The 11,924-nt window shown below is 35.5% G+C and overlaps 1 long non-coding RNA gene across 1 annotated transcript; it reads right to left on the reverse strand.

The window, feature by feature from the left end:
- Positions 1-2,299: 2,299 nt before the first annotated feature.
- LOC124290931 lies at positions 2,300-10,417 on the reverse strand. Its single transcript, XR_006902086.1, has 3 exons — positions 10,302-10,417; positions 3,555-3,722; positions 2,300-2,919 (listed from the first exon to the last, which is right to left on the reverse strand). It is a non-coding gene; the product is annotated as an uncharacterized LOC124290931 (long non-coding RNA).
- Positions 10,418-11,924: the final 1,507 nt, after the last annotated feature.

The raw sequence follows: 11,924 nt of genomic DNA on the forward strand, positions 1-11,924 counted from the left end.
CAAATACAGGTAAATATCTCAGATAGGATCTGTCTTAGGTTGTACCTATCTGAGAAGTGTAACAGACATGTTATAGCGAATAACCTTTTAATCAATTGCTAATTGGAAGTAATAGATGCAGATATGGTTAGTATAGATATCATAAATCAAATTGAGAGGTAAAACATGTTCATTTGTACAAATCGTTGATTTTCATGGCAATAAGTGACATCAACCAGATAAAAGTGTCATGTATTCATGTGTTTTTTTTTCATGCAAATCACAATAAGTTTACAAGATCAATAAACTACTCGTTTCTCCCTATGCTTCTTGTGAACCCAAAGCCAGGGTTGCCTCTCCCTGGTTCCAGTTAAAACGGTCCCAGAAAGCATGGCTCTGTGGAGGGCAGAATAAGCTTATTTTCTGTGCCAACTGACCAACCGAATAAGGTGCCATCAGTCTCTTAACATAGAAGATGAGGCCTTCGGGAAGGTCAGGCACTGGTGACGCAGTGTCCAGAAAGAGGTGAACAAACGACATCTCTGGATCTGGTTCCACCCGTTTGGGACGATAGTAATTTATCAGTGTCCTCACATCAAATCGGTCCAAAATATCCCTGGGTGGGAACAACACTGGATTCTTGCGGAGAATGGGCGAAATGTCATCCGGCACTCCAATAAACGGGTCCTCATATGGGACTTGACACTCCGGGCACTGTTCAATATTGAAATAGGTTGGTAGCCGTGAGGGTGGCGGACCCTCGGCCAGGAAGGCCTCCAAACCTTCAATACAGGGTATATCAAATTGTATGTACATGTCTCCCCAGAGACCATATAATATATGGTCTCTGGTCTCCCCGGGTGCCTGATCTTCCAGTGTTACCTGACGGAAATTGCCCCGTTATTTTCAACAGTGTGGCTGCACATCCTACATGTTGAACACGGGGGAAAAGTTCCTACAATCATTGTGGATCGGAAATATTTCTTGTGTACAGAGAGCACAATATCTCAATGCCTCTTTACCTGAATATCTGTTCCCACAGTAAAGTAGGTGACACGAAGCTTCACTGAAACTTTCAGCCATTTCGTCCGATTTGTGGACCAGAGATAGCTTGCCAAAGTACCATCCTTGAGATGTGTAGCAGTCGCCAATCAATTTCCATGTAACCTTGTAATTCCACGCCCATGTCAGTATGTAGCTCTTGTAAGTGAAACAAGATAGTTAAATCTTTGTTTCGAATAGCCGCTTTAACGCCTAGAGCCACGAGGAGTCAAAATATAGGCCATATATTAGGAGTACCGCCACCCCGATCTCCATAGCCTTATCTATATAACCCAAGTGTGACGGGTTTCTCTCGTCCAACCGTGACGGTTGTGCAGCTACCATCAAAGCTCTTTTTATTCTATCTGACAAATCAGGTGGGCTGGGCGTGAATAGAATCGGTGGTCTTAAAGAGAAGTTGCCTCTCTTTAATTTACTGTTTGAACTTTCAGATGAAACATTATTTCTTGGGTCCCCCCATGCTATAAACATAAGTACCAAGACATCTCAAAAATAACGAGAGGCGACATAATCTGATCCACAATTTGTAGGGGATGCTAACCGGAGGGGACCAATTATAAAAATCTTCGTCGATGGTAGTCACCACATATTGCGGGTCTGAAGAAGCCATGATAAATGTCCTAGGTTCACAAGTACCGATAACGATAGCAGCTAGGGGTATTACAAACGATCTAAGGAGTACAATTTTTAGTACCCTGTATAATAACTACAATAACAATAGCAAAACACAACAAAGCCTAACTAATGGAGGTGTACCCCTATGGTCAACGACCGGTGACTAGCCACAGTATACCACAGAATAGTGTTTCTAATAATCTTTATAAAAACGGGCGCGGAAAGCAGTGGACTTAGCTTGTATTTAGCAATAAGCAAAAAAGCAGCACTATTCGAGCAGTGATATCGTTCGGGGTACCAGCTAGCCACACAAAACCCCCATGCGAGCTGACATGGCTTTATTAAAAGCGCATAGTCTAATTGCGGTCAAGCAGCTCTATATACAGTTGCAATCAGACTAAGAAGATTGGTGCATAACTTGCCAGTGTATATTCCATACTTGGAATATTACAATATCAATACAACAATTAACATATAATTAATCATGCGTCATAGTCAAAAGTAACTCACATACCCTCTGGTTGTAAATTATGTGAATCATATACAATGTGTTAAGTATTAAAACACTTGACAACTCATCTGCATCTACTATTTTGACCAATCAACTCTTAATAAAATCAAATACCCGACGAAGACATATGCATCTGATACAATCAACACATCACAAGTAAATATCAATCACATAGATATCAGAAGAAAATTGCAATAGCAAATATACCTGACATACAATCTTATACATAGATAGTAGTATAAATCCATAAATCATGCAACAAGATGTCAATTGAATATAAACTGGAATCAATTCTTACACACGAAGACACTTAGTATGTCTGAGTTTGATTACTAGTTTTGAACTGAAAGTATGGTCAGCCTTCTTAACGAGCAAGAAAGGTGAGCTCCACTGAGAAAAGGTAGGAGCTATCATCTCATACTTAAGTAATTGATCCACCTGTCTATCAATCTCATCTTTGGTCTCAGGTGAGCATGGGTATGCTCTTTGGTATACTGGACTGTAATTACCTGTATTTATTTTGTGGGAAAACAGGTGTGTCCTACCTATTTCTGACATGTCAACTGCAAAGACATCTCTATTCTGTCCCAAAAACAATTCAAAGTCACTCTTCTGACTGTCAGTCATGTCAGCGTCAGCTAAAGAGATTTTCAGTTCACCTGCCTTAGTTCTCAAATTGGCATCCTCCAACTCAGGTACATCAACAGAAAGCTGGGGTGTTGCTTCACCATTCAAAGCACATGTCGAACCACCTGGAATCAGTATTTGGGTCATCAACATATACTGGTAACAAGGTATCTGAGTGAGGTGGCAAGATGACATCACGTATACACGTAACAACATTGGAATTTGTATAAGAAGCAATGAACTTTGCCTCTGTAAGTCCGTCCCACAATGTCAATCTGTTACGACTAACGTCAATAGCAGCCTTCTGGCTCTTCAAGAAGTCCAAACCTAACAATACATCAACAGATAATGCTGACACGACATAAAACTCCTGTATAACACATAAATGGCCAATTCTAAGAGGAATCTGAGATATACCTAACACATCTAACTCTTTCCCATCTGCTCCAACCAATGTCCTTGCACCTTCCTGTGTAATGGGAAAGTTGTTCTCACCCCCAATTGATAAGAAAACATCCTTTTAACCCTATTTTAACAATATCAAGAAAATCCAAGTACATACCATATATACTGGACAAAATAAGTTAGGGATATTGGTATTTTTATGATTGATATTTTATCAGTGTTTAAATGAGTAAATAGATCATTATTCATAATTTCAAAATTTACATATATCCCTAACTATTTTTGTCCAGTATGTCCAGGGTGAATTTAGAGATCTTTATATCTAATGTCTGTTATTTTTGTGGTAATAGCTAACCTAAAGCTATTTACTCTTCTTTTGTATGCTATCTGGCATCAGGACACATGCACCGAGGTGATGAGGTGAGAGGCGAGTTAAACTGTCTCCGTATCTGTTGCAGAAATCTCTCGTCCTTTCATCTGTATGTGGATGAGCATCCAGTGAGACAATATCCACGTTCTGTACCTAAAAACAACAATCATGGCATTGGTTCTTTGTCTTCTTTCAATGACAACAGATCACGCTTGCTCAAATTTAGTGTAATGTTTTTGCATTTACATCAAGAAACATGTTGCCAATATCAGTATGACTTTGATCATGCTTGCTCAGATTTAGTGTAAACCTTTCACATTTACATCAAGACATATGTTGCCAATATCAGTATGACTTTGATCATGCTTGCTCAGATTTAGTGTAAACTTTTCAGATTTACATCAAGACATATGTTGCCAATATCAGTATGACTTTGATCATGCTTGCTCAGATTTAGTGTAAACTTTTCACATTTACATCAAGACATATGTTGCCAATATCAGTATGACTTTGATCATGCTTGCTCAAGTATAGTGTAAACTTCTCACATTTACATCAAGAAACATATTGCCAATATCAGTATGACTTTGATCATGCTTGCTCAAGTATAGTGTAAACTTCTCACATTTACATCAAGACATATGTTGCCAATATCAGTATGACTTTGATCATGCATGCTCAAATTTAGTGTAAACTTCTCACATTTACATCAAGAAACATATTGCCAATATCAGTATGACTTTGATCATGCTTGCTCAAGTATAGTGTAAACTTCTCACATTTACATCAAGACATATGTTGCCCAGTATGACTTTGATCATGCTTGCTCAAGTATAGTGTAAACTTTGATCATGACTTGCTCAATATCAGTATGACTTTGATCAGCTTGCTCAAGTATAGTGTAAACTTCTCACATTTACATCAAGACATATGTTGCCAATATCAGTATGACTTTGATCATGACTTTGATCATGCTTGCTCAAGTATAGTGTAAACTTCTCATTTACATTTGTTGCCATCAGTAGACTTTGATATGCTCAAGTATAGTGTAAACTTCTCAATATCATATGTTGCCAATATCAGTATGACTTTGATCATGCTTGCTCAATTATAGTGTAAACTTCTCACATTTACATCAAGAAACATATTGCCAATATCAGTATGACTTTGATCATGCTTGCTCAAGTATAGTGTAAACTTCTCACATTTACATCAAGACTGTTGCCAATATCAGTATGACTTTGATCATGCTTGCTCAAGTATAGTGTAAACTTCTCACATTTACATCAAGACATATGTTGCCAATATCAGTATGACTTTGATCATGCTTGCTCAAGTATAGTGTAAACTTCTCACATTTACATCAAGCTCAAAGTATAGTGTAAACATTTATGTTGCCAATATCAGTATGACTTTGATCATGCTTGCTCAAGTATAGTGTAAACTTCTCACATTTACATCAAGAAACATATTGCCAATATCAGTATGACTTTGATCATGCTTGCTCAAGTATAGTGTAAACTTCTCACATTTACATCAAGACATATGTTGCCAATATCAGTATGACTTTACTTGCTCAAATATGAGTGTAAAACTTCTCACATTTACATCAAGACATATGTTGCCAATATCAGTATGACTTTGATCATGCTTGTTCAAGTATAGTGTAAACTTCTCACATTTACATCAAGAAACATATTGCCAATATCAGTATGACTTTGATCATGCTTGCTCAAGTATAGTGTAAACTTCTCTCATTTACATCAAGAAACATATTGCCAATATCAGTATGACTTTGATCATGCTTGCTCAAGTATAGTGTAAACTTCTCACATTTACATCAAGACATATGTTGCCAATATCAGTATGACTTTTATCATGCATGCTCAAATTTAGTGTAAACTTCTCACATTTACATCAAGAAACATATTGCCAATATCAGTATGACTTTGATCATGCTTGCTCAAGTATAGTGTAAACTTCTCACATTTACATCAAGACATATGTTGCCAATATCACTATGACTTTGATCATGCTTGCTCAAGTATAGTGTAAACTTCTCACATTTACATCAAGACATATGTTGCCAATATCAGTATGACTTTGATCATGCTTGCTCAAGTATAGTGTAAACTTCTCACATTTACATCAAGACATATGTTGCCAATATCAGTATGACTTTGATCATGCTTGCTCAAGTATAGTGTAAACTTCTCACATTTACATCAAGAAACATATTGCCAATATCAGTATGACTTTGATCATGCTTGCTCAAGTATAGTGTAAACTTCTCACATTTACATCAAGACATATGTTGCCAATATCAGTATGACTTTGATCATGCATGCTCAAATTTAGTGTAAACTTCTCACATTTACATCAAGAAACATATTGCCAATATCAGTATGACTTTGATCATGCTTGCTCAAGTATAGTGTAAACTTCTCACATTTACATCAAGACATATGTTGCCAATATCAGTATGACTTTGATCATGCTTGCTCAAGTATAGTGTAAACTTCTCACATTTACATCAAGACATATGTTGCCAATATCAGTATGACTTTGATCATGCTTGCTCAAGTATAGTGTAAACTTCTCACATTTACATCAAGACATATGTTGCCAATATCAGTATGACTTTGATCATGCTTGCTCAAGTATAGTGTAAACTTCTCACATTTACATCAAGACATATGTTGCCAATATCAGTATGACTTTGATCATGCTTGCTCAAGTATAGTGTAAACTTCTCACATTTACATCAAGAAACATATGTTGCCAATATCACTATGACTTTGATCATGCATGCTCAAATTTAGTGTAAACTTCTCACATTTACATCAAGAAACATGTTGCCAATATCACAGACTTTGATCATGCATGCTCAAATATATTGTAAACTTCTCACATTTACATCAATACATATGTTGCCAATATCAGTATGACTTTGATCATGCTTGCTCAAGTATAGTGTAAACTTCTCACATTTACATCAAGACATATGTTGCCAATATCAGTATGACTTTGATCATGCATGCTCAAATTTAGTGTAAACTTCTCACATTTACATCAAGAAACATGTTGCCAATATCACTATGACTTTGATCATGCATGCTCAAATATATTGTAAACTTCTCACATTTACATCAAGAAACATATTGCCAATATCAGTATGACTTTAATCATGCTTGCTCAAGTATATTGTAAACTTCTCACATTTACATCAAGAAACATGTTGCCAATATCACAGACTTTGATCATGCATGCTCAAATATATTGTAAACTTCTCACATTTACATCAAGAAACATATTGCCAATATCACTATGACTTTAATCATGCTTGCTCAAGTGTAGTGTAAACTTCTCACATTTACATCAAGAAACATGTTGCCAATATCACAGACTTTAATCATGCTTGTTCAAATTTAGTGTAAACTTCTCACATTTACATCAAGAAACATGTTGCCAATATCACAGACTTTGATCATGCTTGCTCAAATTTAGTGTAAACTTTTCACATTTACTTAAAAGAAATAAATTGCCAAATGCATTATGATTTTGATCATGCTTGCTCAAATTTAGTGTAAACCTTTCACATTTACTTAAAAGAAATAAATTGCCAAATGCAGTGTGATTTTGATCATGCATGCTCAAATTTAGTGTAAACTTCTCACATTTACATCAAGAAACATGTTGCCAATATCACAGACTTTGATCATGCTTGCTCAAATTTAGTGTAAACCTTTCACATTTACTTAAAAGAAATAAATTGCCAAATGCATTATGATTTTGATCATGCTTGCTCAAATTTAGTGTAAACCTTTCACATTTACATCAAGAAACATGTTGCCAATATCAGTATGACTTTGATCATGCTTGCTCAAGTATAGTGTAAACTTCTCACATTTACATCAAGACATATGTTGCCAATATCACTATGACTTTGATCATGCATGCTCAAATTTAGTGTAAACTTCTCACATTTACATCAAAAAAATGTTGCCAATATCACTATGACTTTGATCATGCATGCTCAAATATATTGTAAACTTCTCACATTTACATCAAGAAACATATTGCCAATATCACTATGACTTTAATCATGCTTGCTCAAGTATATTGTAAACTTCTCACATTTACATCAAGAAACATGTTGCCAATATCACAGACTTTGATCATGCATGCTCAAATATATTGTAAACTTCTCACATTTACATCAAGAAACATATTGCCAATATCACTATGACTTTAATCATGCTTGCTCAAGTGTAGTGTAAACTTCTCACATTTACATCAAGAAACATGTTGCCAATATCACAGACTTTAATCATGCTTGTTCAAATTTAGTGTAAACTTCTCACATTTACATCAAGAAACATGTTGCCAATATCACAGACTTTGATCATGCTTGCTCAAATTTAGTGTAAACTTTTCACATTTACTTAAAAGAAATAAATTGCCAAATGCATTATGATTTTGATCATGCTTGCTCAAATTTAGTGTAAACCTTTCACATTTACTTAAAAGAAATAAATTGCCAAATGCAGTGTGATTTTGATCATGCATGCTCAAATTTAGTGTAAACTTCTCACATTTACATCAAGAAACATGTTGCCAATATCACAGACTTTGATCATGCTTGCTCAAATTTAGTGTAAACTTTTCACATTTACTTAAAAGAAATAAATTGCCAAATGCATTATGATTTTGATCATGCTTGCTCAAATTTAGTGTAAACCTTTCACATTTACTTAAAAGAAATAAATTGCCAAATGCAGTATGATTTTGATCATGCATGCTCAAATTTAGTGTAAACTTTTCACATTTACATCAAGAATTGCCAGATGCAATATGAATACTGGGTATATCAAAGATGGAACTCTGGATACTCTAAGTCTTTATACATCAATCCGTGAAATTTTACATGCGCAATCTTAACATTTTTCAAAATAATTTTATTAAATATGTTGATGTTGATCTCTTCATAACATAAGGCTGCATCATGTATTTTAAAACTATATATTAAGGGTTATGTACACACTAAATGTGTAACACTAACTGTTATCATACTGTTAACATGTCAGCATAAGGACTGTAAACTTTGAAGGATTAATAATTCATGTATTATCGCTTTTGAGTTAATTATCCAACATTTTATCATGGGATTATAGATGCTATTATAGGAGGCGCAATATTTTTCATTCCCTATTCTATGGTATCAATAATTCATTTAATATCATAAAACCTAACATCAGTCTTGATCTATTGATATCACAAATCCAGTCTTGAGATATCTTTAAATTTTATGTATTTTTAGACATAACAAAATCGAATTATTGATACAAAAATGAGTTCACTAATTCCATTATTTGATATCACTAAATGTATCTTTTTAAAATCATAAAATTGAAAAGGTATTATTGTTATAAAACAAATCAAACTTGTGATGTTGATTATTCACTTCTGATTTCAAGGAAAATTACTTCTCCCTTGAAGACTTACTGCAGCAAATAATTACATGACTTTTTAACAATATTGTTTGTAAAGCTTATCACCTACAAATAAATCTGAATATATGAATAAATTACAACAAATAGAACCAAAGATTTCATCCTATATTAACTGTTATATAACATAATTAAATTAGGCTTGATAATTTAAGAGATTAACACATCAGGTTTAATTACCCACAACCCTTGCCATTGTGATATCGATAAATCATTTTATGATCAACTTTGTAACATCAATACATCATTTAATGATATCCAAAAATTGAATTTGTTATAGAAAAGAACAATAATTTTATGACTATCTAAATACAGAGTTTGTGATAACACACTCTGTGATATAAATTAGAATTTGTTATGTCAGTAATAAATTATTTTGTGATTACTTGATATATTAAATTCTGGGTCAGGCACCTCATACTCTCTCAATGATCTGGCACTCATTGTCCAATTTTAATTTAGCCATTTATTTAATCTGTGAACTTCAATTACAGACTTTCCTCGAATTCAGACTAATGATAAGGATACGGAATTACAAAAGATTGCAAACCTAACAACTATTCCTAAGAATCGTATTACAGCGCTGTTTGATGGTCGGTCGTGCCCAACCCTCTTCAACCAAATTTTGTTCATTGACGTTACTAGTGCTGAAGGGGTCGTTGTCGGCACAGGTACCCCAGGTACGTTTCTGTATACAGACATGTACCTTAAACAAAGACAAACTACAGAAACGTACCCGGTACCCTAAACGACGGACGAGTCCATATTCCGCAACCCAAAACCGAAACCGTATGTAGTTATTCCCGTTCAGCTGATTGCGAGCGGTGTACGTTGTGCACCGTGAAATATTCGTTACTGTGTATGCTCTTATATAACGATATCAAATGCATCTAATACAACAGTATGACCGTTCCGATTAAAAAAACTCCACATTACAGAATGGAATCATCCAAGGGTACGTTTCTGTATTCTGATTTTGGCTAGGGTACATTGCTGTATACAATCTGTAGTACCCGTGCCGACAACGACCCCCTCAGCGTTACTAGAGTAGCTTTAATTCTTTGTGTTTCTCTTACTTTGTTCAATTTCTTATTCTTCGGATTTCATATAACCCAAGATCTGTAGACTAGACTTAAACATTATGGTGGTCTCACTTGGAAGAAAGTCATGCTAATTATTTGTATCCATATAATCTGATTACAATATTTGGGTAGTATTTTACCTGGGTAGTTTGAAGGCTTTGTCACTTTGTACTTTCACGGATGACCGATTCCCTTCGACGATAGGTCTTCTTCCCTTCACAGCGAACACAACACTGGTCTCACTGTGATGTTGTATTTCCCGATCACTTATTTTTCGGAAAGAAAACGACGTTACGCGTTGTACCTGTACAACCAACTTCTAACTGTCCAGGATCGCGCCCTTCTCTCACAATGACAGTGACACCCGCCAACAGTAGGACCATTTGTCGCCACTCGTCTCTTTCCGCGTCAGTACCTTTGAGGTTACGGAAAAGGGTGAGGTTATACAGACGCTTGTGTTAACAATCGCATTTGGTTTTCAGAGAGCTGATTCAAAGATGACCGGAAATACCCGATTGTTCTCGAATTGACTATTGTTCAAAGTGACAATACATCTAACACGACCAGGTTCTATGGATAGTCAACTTCTTTATTGCAGTGAATGCAACGTTTCGGTGTCAGTAGATACCAGTTAACACCATTATCAGAGACCATATCGGTATCAAGCAAGTGATGACGTCCAAATCACTTCGGCACACTGGCGGCACTCTTTAGCACAGATGTCGAATATTTAATTTCCTATCAATGGGTGGAAAATTAATTTCAAGTATGAGACGGGGCCAAGCGTTGTCCGATCTTTTGTTAAGCATAAATAGCCTGCACATTTCTCTAGTTTTAATCATACATTGATAAAAACACTGGTTACAGGTATACATATTTAATACAAAATACATTCAGTTATGAATGACCGAAATCGAGATTTCACCATCACCCCAAAACGCGACATGGATGGATGTATACATAAACAAGGAAGAAGGGCATAACTTGGCCTTCACTGGCAACACTGTCACTATCGTGGGCACTTCGGCGCAGGTTTTATCATAGTCTGTCTTGCAGTCCCTGAACCATATTATTTCTCTACAGACTAGCCCTCCCTGCAATGCTAAAGTCCTGAATAGAGCAAGTCTAGATTTCCCCACGTTCAGGACTTCCCTGGGGCTCCTTTTCAATGTGAATGGGTTTATCTGTTACAATCAAAATTATATATATTCTAATTCAGAGACTAAGAGTTAGTCCAGTTTTATCAGGGAGTTTATATATTCCCGATTTACTTAAATATATCTATCTAAATTATGACCTTGCTGTCATTGCAAGTAAAATAAAAGCTTGGCCATTATCGTCCTGCCTAGCAGCACCGTCATCTGTTTATCGAAGGTTTCCAAGGTTGTTTTTTTCTCAACTTCCACCAACGGTGGTACATGAGTAAAGTGGAAAACAACTTGTATACATATAAACACCAAGATGGCATTGGAGAAATATAATTGAGGCAGGATAATGTACAATACAATATGCATACATATTTACAATGATGCCATCAGAGAGTGATACAAATATTTAATTACATGTATTTATATCTAAACTTCTATTGATACATTGAATAAATTTTGACAAATCTTTAGCATTTTTAGCTTTCTTTGAACAAAGAAACTTTTAAGTGTTTATCACAGACAATGGCCGGTTGGCCACTGAAGCATGACATTGTACATGGATGATGTCGCCATCTGTCGACAAAGCGACACGTGACAGTCCAGCCATGATTCGAC

The sequence above is a fragment of the Haliotis rubra genome, unplaced genomic scaffold (assembly GCF_003918875.1).
Source record: "Haliotis rubra isolate DU_JTF1 unplaced genomic scaffold, ASM391887v1 Scf478, whole genome shotgun sequence".
NCBI lineage: Eukaryota > Metazoa > Mollusca > Gastropoda > Lepetellida > Haliotidae > Haliotis > Haliotis rubra.